This window comes from Lissotriton helveticus, chromosome 3_1, assembly GCF_964261635.1.
Source record: "Lissotriton helveticus chromosome 3_1, aLisHel1.1, whole genome shotgun sequence".
Lineage (NCBI taxonomy): Eukaryota > Metazoa > Chordata > Amphibia > Caudata > Salamandridae > Lissotriton > Lissotriton helveticus.
The window spans coordinates 100,863,904-100,882,125 of record NC_136061.1 but is presented as its reverse complement, the minus strand read 5'-3'; positions in this window follow the sequence as shown (position 1 = coordinate 100,882,125).

The window sequence follows — 18,222 nt, the reverse complement described above, 5'->3', positions numbered from 1 at the left end:
GTGTCCAGGGATGGCGAAGACAGCGAAGATAGCAGAGAATCAAAAGAAGATGCATCACGGAACACGTAACTACATTAACCATAGTCCTTAGGGGCGATACCGCCGGTGTGTGAGTAGTGTGCGACCCCACCCCCATTTGTAATGTTAAAGCTCCCTTGAGCAGTTGGCTGACGAGCCTGGGACCCCGCACCTGCGCGCCTGAGTGGTACTAAACCTGGCAGATATTTGGCAGCCACCGGAACCCCAGAACATGGCCCATCCCTGCTGACTAGGGGTGATACCCCGAAACACGTGTCCAGGGATGGCGAAGACAGCGAAGATAGCAGAGAATCGAAAGAAGATGCATCGCGGAACACACAACTACATTAACCATAGTCCTTAGGGGCGATACCGCCGGTGTGTGAGTAGTGTGCGACCCCACCCCCATTTGTAATGTTAAAGCTCCCTTGAGCAGTTGGCTGACGAGCCTGGGACTCCGCACCTGTGCGCCTGAGTGGTACTAAACCTGGCAGATATTTGGCAGCCACCGGCAACCCCAGAACACGGCCTATCCCTGCTGACGAGGGGTGATACCCCAAAACACGTGTCCAGGAATGACGAAGACAGCAAAGATAGCAGAGAATCGAAAGAAGATGCATCGCGGAACACGTAACTACATTAACCATAGTCCTTAGGGGCGATAACGCCGGTGTGTGAGTAGTGTGCGACCCCACCCCCATTTGTAATGTTAAAGCTCCCTTTAGCAGTTGGCTGACGAGCCTGGGACCCCGCACCTGCGCGCCAGAGTGGTACTAAACCTGGCAGATATTTGGCAGCCACCGGCAACCCCAGAACACGATACCTCGAAACACGTGTCCAGGGATGACGAAGACAGCGAAGATAGCAGAGAATCGAAAGAAGATGCATCGCGGAACACGTAACTACATTAACCATAGTCCTTAGGGGCGATACCGCCGGTGTGTGAGTAGTGTGCGACCCCACCCCCATTTGTAATGTTAAAGCTCCCTTGAGCAGTTGGCTGACGAGCCTGGGACCCCGCACCTGCGCGCCTGAGTGGTACTAAACCTGGTAGATATTTGGCAGCCACCGGCAACCCCAGAACACGGCCTATCCCTGCTGACGAGGGGTGATACCCCAAAACACGTGTCCAGGGATGGCGAAGACAGCGAAGATAGCAGAGAATCAAAAGAAGATGCATCGCGGAACACGTAACTACATTAACCATAGTCCTTAGGGGCGATACCGCCGGTGTGTGAGTAGTGTGCGACCCCACCCCCATTTGTAATGTTAAAGCTCCCTTGAGCAGTTGGGTGACGAGCCTGGGACCCCGCACATGCGCGCCTGAGTGGTACTAAACCTGGCAGATATTTGGCAGCCACCGGCAACCCCAGAACAGGGCCTATCCCTGCTGACGAGGGGTGATACCCCGAAACACGTGTCCAGGGATGGCGAAGACAGCGAAGATACCAGAGAATCGAAAGAAGATGCATCGCGGAACACGTAACTACATTAACCATAGTCCTTAGGGGCGATACCGCCGGTGTGTGAGTAGTGTGCGACCCCACCCCCATTTGTAATGTTAAAGCTCCCTTGAGCAGTTGGCTGATGAGCCTGGGACCCCGCACCTGCGCGCCTGAGTGGTACTAAACCTGGCAGATATTTGGCAGCCACCGGCAACCCCAGAACACGGCCTATCCCTGCTGACGAGGGGTGATACCCCGAAACACGTGTCCAGGGATGGCGAAGACAGCGAAGATAGCAGGGAATCGAAAGAAGACGCATCGCGGAACACTTAACTACATTAACCATAGTCCTTAGGGGCGATACCGCCGGTGTGTGAGTAGTGTGTGACCTCACCCCCATTTGTAATGTTAAAGCTCCCTTTAGCAGTTGGCTGACGAGCCTGGGACCCCGCACCTGCGCGCCTGAGTGGTACTAAACCTGGTAGATATTTGGCAGCCACCGGCAACCCCAGAACATGGCCTATCCCTGCTGTTTAGACTAGAGTTGATACCCCGAAACACATGTCCAGGGATGGCGAAGACAGCGAAGATAGCAGAGAATCGAAAGAAGATGTATCGCGGAACACGTAACTACATTAACCATAGTCCTTAGGGGCGATACTGCCGGTGTGTGAGTAGCGTGCGACCCCACCCCCATTTGTAATTTTAAAGCTCCCTTGATCAGTTGGCTGACGAGCCTGGGACCCCGCACCTGTGCGCCTGAGTGGTACTAAACCAGGCAGATATTTGGCAGCCACCGGCAACCCCAGAACACAGCCTATCCCTGCTGACGAGGGGTGATACCCCGAAACACGTGTCCAGGGATGGCGAAGACAGCGAAGATAGCAGAGAATCGAAAGAAGATGCATCGCGGAACACGTAACCACATTAACCATAGTCCTTAGGGGTGATACCGCTGGTGTGTGAGTAGTGTGCGACCCTACCCCCATTTGTAAAGCCTTGAACTGGCCACCATGGGAAGCCAGAATTCACCTAAAAATAGCCTGCATGAGTCACAGAGCAATTCACTATAAGACACTCAGCTATCTTTCTCAGAAACTCACTATCTCTGGGGGTAATAGATCCACAGGAAGTGCAGAAAACCTATTACTGAAGCCTCACAGGTTCAATAAGTTGAAAACTTATAAACGTTTCTTTTCAGGGATGGCTCCTAGGATCTGGAACGCACTGCGCCCAGAAACCAGACTTATCACATCTACTGCATTTTTCAAAAAGGAAATAAAGGCAATTCTCATGGAAAAATTCACATGATCATCACCTCAAGGACACCATGACTTCCTCACTACCCCTTCTGGTAGTTCTTTTAGTGTATGGATGCAAACAAACAACCTACATTGCACAGATGCTCTCTCGACCCGCACCCTTCTCTTTGTTTTATTTTGCACAATGTGTTACTTATATCTGATCTACCTCATTTGTTCGCTGTATGTTTGCACATTATGTACACGTATATTAGTATCGACCTCTCTCTATCTTGTTGTATAATTTTTCATCACTGCCTGTAAAGCGCTCTGATATCCGAAAGGGTCTAGTTCGCGCTCTATAAAACTTTCAAAATAAATAAACAAGTGACTTGGTCCCACTATACCCTAGAAAGGGCCACGTTGGGGATCCCTATATTGTATCATAATGCCCTCCCACACCCTTTCAGGTGTCAGGCTTCATCATCTGGGCTGCTCCTCGTTGGGTCTGTGGTCCAACATCTGGATCCCCACCTTGGGCAACCACCACGCAACGTCAGCCCTGAAGACTCCAAGTGGGTACCACCCAGGAGTGGATGTGGAACGGGCCCAACAGAAGTGTAAAGTAACAAATGAAAAGGCCACCAAGGACCAGGGAGCGAAAGCTCTGACACGGTGTATGGGACCCGAGTGGTGCTCAATGATTAACACTAGGGGGTCCATTAGGATGTCGTGCGGTGGCACCACCGCGGTGGTGGCGGGGCGGAAAAACAGCATTTACCGCCCGTGAGCAGCAGAACTCACGTCCACAACATTAGGATAGGTAAACACAGGTCATTTCCCGTCCGCCCCGGAGTGCCGCACACCGCCATCAAAGTGCGCCCGCCACTGCGGCGGTGGGAGCCAATCGAGACCCTCCGCCGCGCCTGATGACGTCCGCCCCGCTCGACAAATTAGGATGGCCCAAACAAGCAGACGCACCGCAGCGGAGACACCGCACAGCTGAAGCAGGCGGAAAGTCGACAGTGGAGCACGAACACCGAGACCCGACATGAACCCCATGGACCCAGCCCTCCACATGCATCCGGTCATGTACCTGCTGCAACACTATCGCCAGATGGGCCGCTGCGGACGCCGGCGCAGGTACGCCACTAGACATATGCACCACACAACACACATGCCGACACAGGGCCCAAGCACCACACAGGCATCCTGCTGGGGGGCACAACACATCCACATGGGCACCCACACATCACCCACCTCACAACAAGGCACCCCACAGCATCCGGAACACACAACGTCCGCCAACCAGCACAACGTCCCGGTCACAGTCACGTCACCGCCGCGGTCAAAACATGCGCACTATGCAGAAGGCAGGGCCACACCAAGGCATGGGCAGGGCACAAACATCACAGGGACACACCACCTCAAACCACACTGCACCCCACCCGAGCTAGTCACAGGCCAGGTGCTTATCCCGTGCACCCCCATGCACACCAACAAGCACTGTAACAACAAGCACAATACACACACACTGCAACAAACAACACACAACCAGGGACACAGGCACTGCAGGATTGGTTGACAGGGAACACACAACACCGGTGCACTTCCCACAGCCAACACAATTGCATACAATCATCCACACAGGGCAAGACAAAACAAACAACAGGCATACAACTCCTGGCTGACACATGTGTGTCTCACACTATACAGGGGCACACATACATACACTACAAACTTACACCCTTCACACTGCACACCTCTGCTACACCCAACAACACACATGTCATGTAAGCCATGCCACCAGGACTAAGGGCCAACACAAGATGACCATACACATACACGCCTGGGCATACAGAAAGGAAAACACACACATACCTCATGAAATCACAGCCAGCTACAAAACCTCTGAACAGCAGCACACCCTGTACTGCCAGTGTCCCCCAACAAGACCTGTGAACAGTGTATGCAACAATAGCAAATCACCAACAAGATAACTGCATGGCCTGTAAAATAGCCATCACAGAGTACAACATCAGCAGGGCCAGAATGGACTGAAGACCCTGTCACCCCTGTCTAAAAATCAGATGGCTACAAAGAGCCTTGCAATGGTGAACTGAAAAATAGAGCATGGTACACAGTCAAGCAAATGCAAACAAGAAAAGGACTTTAATCAGCAAGGAGACTGATAAAACACACACCAGAAGTAACTCTATTTATTCACATATTGCACAGATGTAGCAATACAACATTAGTAGACAACAGCAAGCCACAAAATCATGTACAAATGATAGAGACTATGCACAGGTGAAACACAAACAGGAAGGCCAGAGTCCATGGCACAGGGGAGAGTACAGCACAGCAGACCAACAGGGCCAGAGTCCATGACAGGTGACACAGCAAGTACATGAGAAGCTGCACAGGGGAGAGCACAGCCCAGCCGCTTCTTAGCCGATACTCGGCGGCGATGGGCGCCATCTTGAGTGAGGCGGGGACAGCGCTCTAGTCGCGCCGTCCTCCCACCTTCTTATCTCCCTAAATTATGTGCAGGGCGGCTAGACGGCGCAGCGGGCAAGCGCAGCGGGCGCGCCGGATGCGCACCGAAGCCGCGCCTAAGCCAAGCCCGTCTGCGCCCGTCCGCGGCCGACCGGGACCAGGGGCCACGACCCCTGCCCAAACCATCAGTGAGGCACCATACATGGGTGGAAGCATTACCTACACGAGCCGCGAACTGCGGGACCTGAATGGTAAGATGACCATTAATGTACATGATTGTGCTCATAAGGGCCCGATTGACACCTTCGGCCCATTCAGCTGTTACAATTGTAGATGGGAAAGTACCCCTAAACTGAACCCTGTGGAATTAAATCTACCCACATTTCCTCTTAAATGCATCTACATGAACGCAAGATCGCTACCAAAACATTCCACGTACATCTGGGACCTTCTAAATGAACATAAACCTGACTTAGTGTGTCTGTCTGAAGCATGGCTTGATGACCATAATATCCCAGACATAGTCTCAGCCCTTCCCCCAGAGTACAAGATATTGAATGTTTATAGAGTTAAGAAAAAGGGAGGAGGTGTAGCTCTCTTGTTCAGAGACTACCTCTTATGTAGGCAAGAGACTATCGTGCCGGTCGAACACTATGAGGCTCTGGCATTTACGGTATCCATAAACACAAATATGCTATTCGGAGGTATCTTAATCTATAATCCCCCAGGCTGCACATTACATTTTAGCACACAACTACTCACACAAATTATGCCTGTTTGTTTAAAGAACAAGAACATCCTCCTCCTTGGAGACTTCAATATACATTGGGACAACAGCAGCAACTCTCTGACAAACCTATTAGTGGAAGATATGGCTATCCTACAGTTATCTCAGAGAGTCCACCAACCAACACACATCGCAGGACATACACTAGACCTGATATTTTCTAATATCGATTCCATTGACATTGACCCTTTAACACCGTTGTTATGGACCGATCACTACATGATCACCTTCTGCATTAACGTTCCCATCCCTCAGACCAAAAAACACAGTGTATTCACAGCAAATACGAGAAACTGGAAATCTTTCACACTTGATAAATTCAGAATTCATTTTTCACACCCTTTTTGTACAAGTACTAATATTCATGAGGAAATAGATCTCCTTCATAAAAACATTAAAAACGCACTTGAACATTGTTCGACTTCTCAATCCCGCCACAAACCCGGCAACAAAAAATCAGAGAGATGGTACGGACCAGAGCTTAAACTATAAAAAAAAAAATTCACCTCCCTTGAACATAAATGGAGAGTAAGCAAGTCAGATGAGACTAAATACAGCTTTAGGAAAGCACTAACACTCTATCACAGAGCGATTAGAAACGCAAAAAAGGACTATTTCACACGCAGAGTCACCGAAAATAAAAACTCCTCAAAAGAACTTTTCAAAATTGTCAGAGAACTATGCAACCCAACTAATCTCTCCCTACACCTTACTCCTTCACAGGAGAACTGTAACAAACTTAATGACTTTTTCTGCGAAAAAATTGACACCATTTATGCCTCCTTTCCAAAATCAGGGACGGAAAAAAGTGAACATTACGTACCAACTGTTGCACATACCATCTGTCACAGTTTTGGCCTCTTTTCGGAAGAGGAGGTAGAAAAAGTCATGCTTGAGGTCAAATCTGGGTCACCACTTGACCCATGCCCACATCACATTTTCTCCCAGCTAACCCCTGTAATATGCCCAGTAGTTACTAGAGCACTTAATCTTTCTCTTAGTTCTGCCGAATTCCCAAAATCATGGAAACAGGCCCTAGTCACTCCTTTAGTAAAAAAGGCTGGAGCAGACGTAAACAATCCGGCCAATTACAGACCAATATCCCAGTTACCCTATTTATCAAAGGTTCTGGAGAAGTTGGTCAACAGACGACTTTCCACATTTTTGGAAGTTAATGACCTACTGGATGCCTCACAGACAGGGTTCCGGACAAACAATAGCACTGAAACTACACTCCTAGCAGTGACAGACAGCATTAGAACTAAGGTGGATCAAGGTAAAACAGTCATTCTGATACTTCTCGATTTATCAGCGGCTTTTGATACCGTACCCCACGATCAATTATTGAACATCCTGGCAGAGAAAGGAATTCATGATAAAGCATTAGGATGGCTACAATCGTTCCTAGCGGATCGAACCCAATCAGTTCGCTTGGGTGACTACACATCCCCTCCGCGACCTATAAAATATGGGGTTCCCCAGGGGGCTTCGTTGAGCCCAACCCTGTTCAATGTGTTCGTCTCCTCATTGGCAACCATTGGCAAAAAGTGGGGTGTCGAAATGTGCTCTTATGCGGATGACACCCAATTGATGGTCACCATTGATGAAAAAGATGATTCAAAATCTAGACTGACAAACTGCCTGACTGAGTTGGCAATTTGGATGCAGGACCATTGTCTTAGACTAAATGCCGACAAGTCTGAAATCCTACTGTTCGGCAGAGGCACACAGGCTTGGGACAACAGCTGGTGGCCGAGTGACCTGGGCTCGCCTCCCAACCCTACTGCAAAAGCCAAAAATCTAGGCATAACACTGGATAGGGACTTATCCATGAAATCCCATGTCTCCATAGTTTGCGGCAGAGGTTTCGGGCTATTGAAGATGCTTAGACGAGTCTTCCCCTGGGTTCCGACAGAGTGCAGGAAAACACTAGTCCAGTCACTATTGATGAGTAGGCTGGACTATGGTAACTCCCTGTTTGTGGGAATGGCAGATTACCTTTTTTCTAAATTGCAGATGGTTCAGAATGCCGCGGCCAAAGCCATCTGTAATAAAAGAAAATACGACTCAGCCAAAAACTGCATGCGTGAGCTTCATTGGCTCCCAATGCGACAACGAGCCACTTTTAAACTACTATGTATTTCACACAAAGTACTTCACGACACAGGCCCCAACATCCTACATGACAAGATTAGATTCCATAAACCCTCAAGGAACCTACGATCCATAACGTCAGGTAGAGCTTCCACCACCCAAGCACGGACTGTCAGGATGGGAGAACGGGCCTTCTCTCACATTGCCGCAACAAAATGGAATGAGTTACCTTCTAACCTTAGAACAAATGACTGCTTCCTCTCATTTAGGAAACAACTAAAGACAGTTCTCTTCCCCAGATCAGATCAATAATCCTCAACCAGAGCTGCTATCGAATCACTTGCCACCTCTCCTCAGCGCCGTGATGTCCTTCCAAGGATGAATGTTAGCGCTTTACAAATAAATAAATACAAATACAAATACAAATACAGCAGACCAACAGGGCCAGAGTCCATGGCAAGGCAGAGTACAGCACGGCAGACCAACAGGGCCACAGTACATGGCATGTGACACAGCAAGTACATGAGAGGCTGCACAGGGGAGAGTACAGCAGACCAATAGGGCCAGAGTCCATGGCAGGGGAGAGTACAGCACAGCATGCCAACAGGGCCAGAGTCCATGGTAGGGGAGAGTACAGCACAGCAGACCAACAGGCCCAGAGTCCATGGCAGGTGACACAGCAAGTACATGAGAGGCTGCACAGGGGAGAGTACAGCAGACCAACAGGGCCAGAGTGGCAGGGGAGAGTACAGCACAGCACAGCAACAGGGCCAGCAACACACCCAGGTCGCAAACAATGGTCTTGACTAGCACACCTGTGTGGGGCACAGGCGTATGAGGGTGTTGACAACTCACTCCTGGCTGTCATGCGGACTGGGACCTGGCTGTGTGTCAGGGACAGCAGGCCCACTTGACTGGGGTGACAGAGGCCCATGTGATGTGGTAATAACAGAGGGCCTGCAAGGTAGAGGGCTGTGTGGACCAGGTTGCACAATGGCATGTGGAGGTGGAGTCATGCACACCCCTGACACAGTGTGGGTGGGAGAGGTTGGAGGTGTGCCCTTCCATTTTTTGGGAACATGAAATGGCTTCCCTGTCTTGGGGTTGATGGGAAGTGGTGGTGACACAACAGGCACACACACCAACTGTCCCACATCAGGGGCAGACACTGGCACTCCCTCTGGTGATGTGCTTGATCCTGCAGAACGTTTGGGCTGCCTACGCCTCCGGACCACCTTACTCTCTCTGGAAGGTGTCCCCCCTACAGTGCCCACCTTCCCACTTCCCCCAGGGTTGGTGTCTACAGTGCCCTCCTGTCCCTTCTTGCCAGGGCTGGTCACAACACTGCCCTCCTTTTCCTGAATCACTGGCCTGGACACAACACTGCCCTCCTTTTCCCGAATCACTGGCCTGGACACAACACTGCCCTCCTTTGCCTTAATCACTGTGCTGGTCACAACAGGGCTCTCCTCTGCCTCAATGACTGGACTGGTCACAACAGGGCTCTCCTCTGCCTCAATGACTGGGCTGGTCACAACAGGGCTCTCCTCTGCCTCAATGACTGGACTGGTCACAACAGGGCTCTCCTCTGCCTCAATGACTGGGCTGGTCACAACAGGGATCTCCTCTGCCTCAATGACTGGGCTGGTCACAACAGGGCTCTCCTCCACCTGCCTCGGTGTACTTTGTTTTGGGGTTGATGTGGTGGGTGGTTGTGTCCCTGTTCCCTCCCCAGGTGTAGCCATGACATGCCACACATCCTCTGTGGGCATAGGTGAGTCAATTTCTGGTGATGAGTCTGCAGCATGTGAGCCTGATGTCTGCCACAATGATATTCTGGCCTTGCTCTTCTGTGACTTTACCTTGTCTGTGCATATTGGGGGGCCCTGCTCTTCTTTTGGGATGGAGTCTGTGGACGGGATTGTTTGGTTTGGGTCTGACCTGTGCTCCTAGTGTTGTATCGTTTAGGTGACGTAGGTGCCAAGTGGTCACTGTCATCTGTTGTGGCCACTGAATGGGTGGTCGTCACAGGCACCTGAGCTGCAATGGGAGCATGTGCCTGTTGGAGGACTGACGTGACTGTGGCTGACAATGCCTGGACTGTACGGTGTAGCCCACCCACATCAGAGTGTATGCCCTCCATTAATGCTAGAACCTGGCCTAATTTGTTCTCGTGGGCACTGAAGGCATTGAGCAGGGCGGTCTGGCCCACGCAAAGTTGCTGCAGGAGCTCTACGCACTCTGCACTGAGGGCAGCAGTGGGGACAGGTGCAGGGGCAGCGGTACCATGTGTGAATGTTACACGTCCCCTCTCAGTAACACGGATACGGCCAGCACCAGAGGAAGTGGATGGGAGGCTGGGCAGTGGCCGCTGGGTGTCAGATGCTGCAGCAGACTCCCCATCCCCTGTGCCTGCTAACAGGGATGCATCCCCGCTGGCATCAGATGATGTGGTACTCTGTGTCTCAGCCAGGGATTCCTCATGCATACTCCTGTCACCCTCAGGAGCGCTGGTGTGCTCAATGTCACTTGGCTCAGTCTCACTTGCCTCCGCTGCCGCTGTCGTGCTGGTCTCGCCACCACTTGTTTCTGGATCATGTTCCGCCGTGGTGTCTTGCGATTCTGCATTAGTGAGAGAAACAGGGTTGTGTAAGTGTCATCATCAGGGCACACGATTTCAGATCAATGCAGCACAGTAGAGGCCTAGAGCTACATGGTAACCACCACAACCTGCAATCACTGTGCAGCTATACCCTATATAGACCACAACAGTGCCTGTCATGCAGACAAACTGCCAGGAGTGAGGCATGTCGATGCCACACAGCACTACACCCTGCCCATGGATGGTGTGCCCCCAGCCCACATTGACTTGCCCCATGGACATGATGTGGCCACAACACACATCACCACTGACAGCCCTACAGGGAACCGGAGGGGACCACACACACACGTATTGACTACACATGCCACAATGCCAACTAGGCCATAGCAATCACCATGTGCCAATCAGGGTCCACATTGTCGTCGGATGTGTGGGCCTCAACCATCATGGTGCATGCAAAGTAGACAGACATGGTGTCACACTCATTAAGTGGACACTGCAGCTCGCCACAATATGGACTCCCCACACCATCCCAATGAAGAGTGACCATGTGGACACAAAAAATCTGGCAAGGATTGAGAACTGCAGGCAGGAGCAGCACAGTAAGGCCATGTTGGCCCAATGCCTCATACAGGCACGCATCACAGTCGCCACTCACATCACAAATCACAACAACACATGCACATCACATGTGTCACCGCTGCCACAGGCCCTGTACACATGCATCCACTCCCAGACAAACTCTCCCCCCCAAGATACTCACCATCTCTGTCTTGCTGCTGATAACCCTTCAGACTTGCATCCAGGTCTGGATTGGTCACTGCCAGTATGCGTCCCATCAGCGGAGTCATGTTGCGCCGTGCCAAACGCCCTGTACGTGGTAGCATCCCCAAGGTCATCTCTGCCACTTGCTTAGCCAGTCGGCTGATGTCGTCCCACCACTTGTGACAGTGTGTGTGTCGTCTGTTTGATACCCACAGGGCTCACACCTTTGCTGCTATGGCCCTCCACACGGCCTTACGTTGGTGTACCTTGAGCTACAGGTATGACAGTAAAGAAGTGCAAATGAACAATTACACAATGTCAGATGTCAGCATCTATCAGTACAGCAGCCAGACACTGACTCAGGACTCCTAGTAACCTCCCTCCCTCCAGAACTGGGGGTACCCTCACAAGGGCACTCTGCATGGCATAAACATTAGTGAATGCATGCACACATTGTGGTTCCTAGTCTCCATGATATTCACACAAATGCATGATGCCTCAACACAAATGCTAAACCTGGCAGATATTTGGCAGCCACCGGCAACCCCAGAACAGGGCCTATCCCTGCTGACGAGGGGTGATACCCCGAAACACGTGTCCAGGGATGGCGAAGACAGCGAAGATACCAGAGAATCGAAAGAAGATGCATCGCGGAACACGTAACTACATTAACCATAGTCCTTAGGGGCGATACCGCCGGTGTGTGAGTAGGGTGCGACCCCACCCCCATTTGTAATGTTAAAGCTCCCTTGAGCAGTTGGCTGATGAGCCTGGGACCCCGCACCTGCGCGCCTGAGTGGTACTAAACCTGGCAGATATTTGGCAGCCACCGGCAACCCCAGAACACGGCCTATCCCTGCTGACGAGGGGTGATACCCCGAAACACGTGTCCAGGGATGGCGAAGACAGCGAAGATAGCAGGGAATCGAAAGAAGACGCATCGCGGAACACTTAACTACATTAACCATAGTCCTTAGGGGCGATACCGCTGGTGTGTGAGTAGTGTGTGACCCCACCCCCATTTGTAATGTTAAAGCTCCCTTTAGCAGTTGGCTGACGAGCCTGGGACCCCGCACCTGCGCGCCTGAGTGGTACTAAACCTGGTAGATATTTGGCAGCCACCGGCAACCCCAGAACATGGCCTATCCCTGCTGTTTAGACTAGAGTTGATACCCCGAAACACATGTCCAGGGATGGCGAAGACAGCGAAGATAGCAGGGAATCGAAAGAAGATGTATCGCGGAACACGTAACTACATTAACCATAGTCCTTAGGGGCGATACTGCCGGTGTGTGAGTAGCGTGCGACCCCACCCCCATTTGTAATTTTAAAGCTCCCTTGATCAGTTGGCTGACGAGCCTGGGACCCCGCACCTGTGCGCCTGAGTGGTACTAAACCAGGCAGATATTTGGCAGCCACCGGCAACCCCAGAACACAGCCTATCCCTGCTGACGAGGGGTGATACCCCGAAACACGTGTCCAGGGATGGCGAAGACAGCGAAGATAGCAGAGAATCGAAAGAAGATGCATCGCGGAACACGTAACCACATTAACCATAGTCCTTAGGGGTGATACCGCTGGTGTGTGAGTAGTGTGCGACCCTACCCCCATTTGTAAAGCCTTGAACTGGCCACCATGGGAAGCCAGAATTCACCTAAAAATAGCCTGCATGAGTCACAGAGCAATTCACTATAAGACACTCAGCTATCTTTCTCAGAAACTCACTATCTCTGGGGGTAATAGATCCACAGGAAGTGCAGAAAACCTATTACTGAAGCCTCACAGGTTCAATAAGTTGAAAACTTATAAACGTTTCTTTTCAGGGATGGCTCCTAGGATCTGGAACGCACTGCGCCCAGAAACCAGACTTATCACATCTACTGCATTTTTCAAAAAGGAAATAAAGGCAATTCTCATGGAAAAATTCACATGATCATCACCTCAAGGACACCATGACTTCCTCACTACCCCTTCTGGTAGTTCTTTTAGTGTATGGATGCAAACAAACAACCTACGTTGCACAGATGCTCTCTCGACCCGCACCCTTGTCTTTGTTTTATTTTACACAATGTGTTACTTATATCTGATCTACCTCATTTGTTCGCTGTATGATTGCACATTATGTACACGTATATTAGTATCGACCTCTCTCTATCTTGTTGTATAATTTTTCATCACTGCCTGTAAAGCGCTCTGATATCCGAAAGGGTCTAGTTCGCGCTCTATAAAACTTTCAAAATATATAAACAAGTGACTTGGTCCCACTATACCCTAGAAAGGGCCACGTTGGGGATCCCTATATTGTATCATAATGCCCTCCCACACCCTTTCAGGTGTCAGGCTTCATCATCTGGGCTGCTCCTCGTTGGGTCTGTGGTCCAACATCTGGATCCCCACCTTGGGCAACCACCACGCAACGTCAGCCCTGAAGACTCCAAGTGGGTACCACCCAGGAGTGGATGTGGAACGGGCCCAACAGAAGTGTAAAGTAACAAATGAAAAGGCCACCAAGGACCAGGGAGCGAAAGCTCTGACACGGTGTATGGGACCCGAGTGGTGCTCAATGATTAACACTAGGGGGTCCATTAGGATGTCGGGCGGTGGCACCACCGCGGTGGTGGCGGGGCGGAAAAACAGCATTTACCGCCCGTGAGCAGCAGAACTCACGTCCACAACATTAGGATAGGTAAACACAGGTCATTTCCCGTCCGCCGCGGAGTGCCGCACACCGCCATCAAAGTGCGCCCGCCACCGCGGCGGTGGGAGCCAATCGAGACCCTCCGCCGCGCCCGATGACGTCCGCCCCGCTCGACAAATTAGGATGGCCCAAACAAGCAGACGCACCGCAGCGGAGACACCGCACAGCTGAAGCAGGCGGAAAGTCGACAGTGGAGCACGAACACCGAGACCCGACATGAACCCCATGGACCCAGCCCTCCACATGCATCCGGTCATGTACCTGCTGCAACACTATCGCCAGATGGGCCGCTGCGGACGCCGGCGCAGGTACGCCACTAGACATATGCACCACACAACACACATGCCGACACAGGGCCCAAGCACCACACAGGCATCCTGCTGGGGGGCACAACACATCCACATGGGCACCCACACATCACCCACCTCACAACAAGGCACCCCACAGCATCCGGAACACACAACGTCCGCCAACCAGCACAACGTCCCGGTCACAGTCACGTCACCGCCGCGGTCAAAACATGCGCACTATGCAGAAGGCAGGGCCACACCAAGGCATGGGCAGGGCACAAACATCACAGGGACACACCACCTCAAACCACACTGCACCCCACCCGAGCTAGTCACAGGCCAGGTGCTTATCCCGTGCACCCCATGCACACCAACAAGCACTGTAACAACAAGCACAATACACACACACTGCAACAAACAACACACAACCAGGGACACAGGCACTGCAGGATTGGCTGACAGGGAACACACAACACCGGTGCACTTCCCACAGCCAACACAATTGCATACAATCATCCACACAGGGCAAGACAAAACAAACAACAGGCATACAACTCCTGGCTGACACATGTGTGTCTCACACTATACAGGGGCACACATACATACACTACAAACTTACACCCTTCACACTGCACACCTCTGCTACACCCAACAACACACATGTCATGTAAGCCATGCCACCAGGACTAAGGGCCAACACAAGATGACCATACACATACACGCCTGGGCATACAGAAAGGAAAACACACACATACCTCATGAAATCACAGCCAGCTACAAAGCCTCTGAACAGCAGCACACCCTGTACTGCCAGTGTCCCCCAACAAGACCTGTGAACAGTGTATGCAACAATAGCAAATCACCAACAAGATAACTGCATGGCCTGTAAAATAGCCATCACAGAGTACAACATCAGCAGGGCCAGAATGGACTGAAGACCCTGTCACCCCTGTCTAAAAATCAGATGGCTACAAAGAGCCTTGCAATGGTGAACTGTAAAATAGAGCATGGTACACAGTCAAGCAAATGCAAACAAGAAAAGGACTTTAATCAGCAAGGAGACTGATAAAACACACACCAGAAGTAACTCTATTTATTCACATATTGCACAGATGTAGCAATACAACATTAGTAGACAACAGCAAGCCACAAAATCATGTACAAATGATAGAGACTATGCACAGGTGAAACACAAACAGGAAGGCCAGAGTCCATGGCACAGGGGAGAGTACAGCACAGCAGACCAACAGGGCCAGAGTCCATGACAGGTGACACAGCAAGTACATGAGAAGCTGCACAGGGGAGAGCACAGCCCAGCCGCTTCTTAGCCGATACTCGGCGGCGATGGGCGCCATCTTGAGTGAGGCGGGGACAGCGCTCTAGTCGTGCCGTCCTCCCACCTTCTTATCTCCCTATATTATGTGCAGGGCGGCTAGACGGCGCAGCGGGCTAGCGCAGCGGGCGCGCCGGATGCGCACCGAAGCCGCGCCTAAGCCAAGCCCGTCTGCGCCCGTCCGCGGCCGACCGGGACCAGGGGCCACGACCCCTGCCCAAACCATCAGTGAGGCACCATACATGGGTGGAAGCATTACCTACACGAGCCGCGAACTGCGGGACCTGAATGGTAAGATGACCATTAATGTACATGATTGTGCTCATAAGGGCCCGATTGACACCTTCGGCCCATTCAGCTGTTACAATTGTAGATGGGAAAGTACCCCTAAACTGAACCCTGTGGAATTAAATCTACCCACATTTCCTCTTAAATGCATCTACATGAACGCAAGATCGCTACCAAAACATTCCACATACATCTGGGACCTTCTAAATGAACATAAACCTGACTTAGTGTGTCTGTCTGAAACATGGCTTGATGACCATAATATCCCAGACATAGTCTCAGCCCTTCCCCCAGAGTACAAGATATTGAATGTTAATAGAGTTAAGAAAAAGGGAGGAGGTGTAGCTCTCTTGTTCAGAGACTACCTCTTATGTAGGCAAGAGACTATCGTGCCGGTCGAACACTATGAGGCTCTGGCATTTACGGTATCCATAAACACAAATGTGCTATTCGGAGGTATCTTAATCTATAATCCCCCAGGCTGCACATTAAATTTTAGCACACAACTACTCACACAAATTATGCCTGTTTGTTTAAAGAACAGGAACATCCTCCTCCTTGGAGACTTCAATATACATTGGGACAACAGCAGCAACTCTCTGACAAACCTATTAGTGGAAGATATGGCTATCCTACAGTTATCTCAGAGAGTCCACCAACCAACACACATCGCAGGACATACACTAGACCTGATATTTTCTAATATCGATTCCATTGACATTGACCCTTTAACACCGTTGTTATGGACCGATCACTACATGATCACCTTCTGCATTAACCTTCCCATCCCTCAGACCAAAAAACACAGTGTATTCACAGCAAATACGAGAAACTGGAAATCTTTCACACTTGATAAATTCAGAATTCATTTTTCACACCCTTTTTGTACAAGTACTAATATTCATGAGGAAATAGATCTCCTTCATAAAAACATTGAAAACGCACTTGAACATTGTTCGACTTCTCAATCCCGCCACAAACCCGGCAACAAAAAATCAGAGAGATGGTACGGACCAGAGCTTAAAGTATAAAAAAAAAATTTCACCTCCCTTGAACATAAATGGAGAGTAAGCAAGTCAGATGAGACTAAATACAGCTTTAGGAAAGCACTAACACTCTATCACAGAGCGATTAGAAACGCAAAAAAGGACTATTTCACACGCAGAGTCACCGAAAATAAAAACTCCTCAAAAGAACTTTTCAAAATTGTCAGAGAACTATGCAACCCAACCAATCTCTCCCTACACCTTACTCCTTCACAGGAGAACTGTAACAAACTTAATGACTTTTTCTGCGAAAAAATTGACACCATTTATGCCTCCTTTCCAAAATCAGGGACGGAAAAAAGTGAACATTACGTACCAACTGTTGCACATACCATCTGTCACAGTTTTGGCCTCTTTTCGGAAGAGGAGGTAGAAAAAGTCATGCTTGAGGTCAAATCTGGGTCACCACTTGACCCATGCCCACATCACATTTTCTCCCAGCTAACCCCTGTAATATGCCCAGTAGTTACTAGAGCACTTAATCTTTCTCTTAGTTCTGCCGAATTCCCAAAATCATGGAAACAGGCCCTAGTCACTCCTTTAGTAAAAAAGGCTGGAGCAGACGTAAACAATCCGGCCAATTACAGACCAATATCCCAGTTACCCTATTTATCAAAGGTTCTGGAGAAGTTGGTCAACAGACGACTTTCCACATTTTTGGAAGTTAATGACCTACTGGATGCCTCACAGACAGGGTTCCGGACAAACAATAGCACTGAAACTACACTCCTAGCAGTGACAGACAGCATTAGAACTAAGGTGGATCAAGGTAAAACAGTCATTCTGATACTTCTCGATTTATCAGCGGCTTTTGATACCGTACCCCACGATCAATTATTGAACATCCTGGCAGAGAAAGGAATTCAAGATAAAGCATTAGGATGGCTACAATCGTTCCTAGCGGATCTAACCCAATCAGTTCGCTTGGGTGACTACACATCCCCTCCGCGACCTATAAAATATGGGGTTCCCCAGGGGGCTTCGTTGAGCCCAACCCTGTTCAATGTGTTCGTCTCCTCATTGGCAACCATTGGCAAAAAGTGGGGTGTCGAAATGTGCTCTTATGCGGATGACACCCAATTGATGGTCACCATTGATGAAAAAGATGATTCAAAA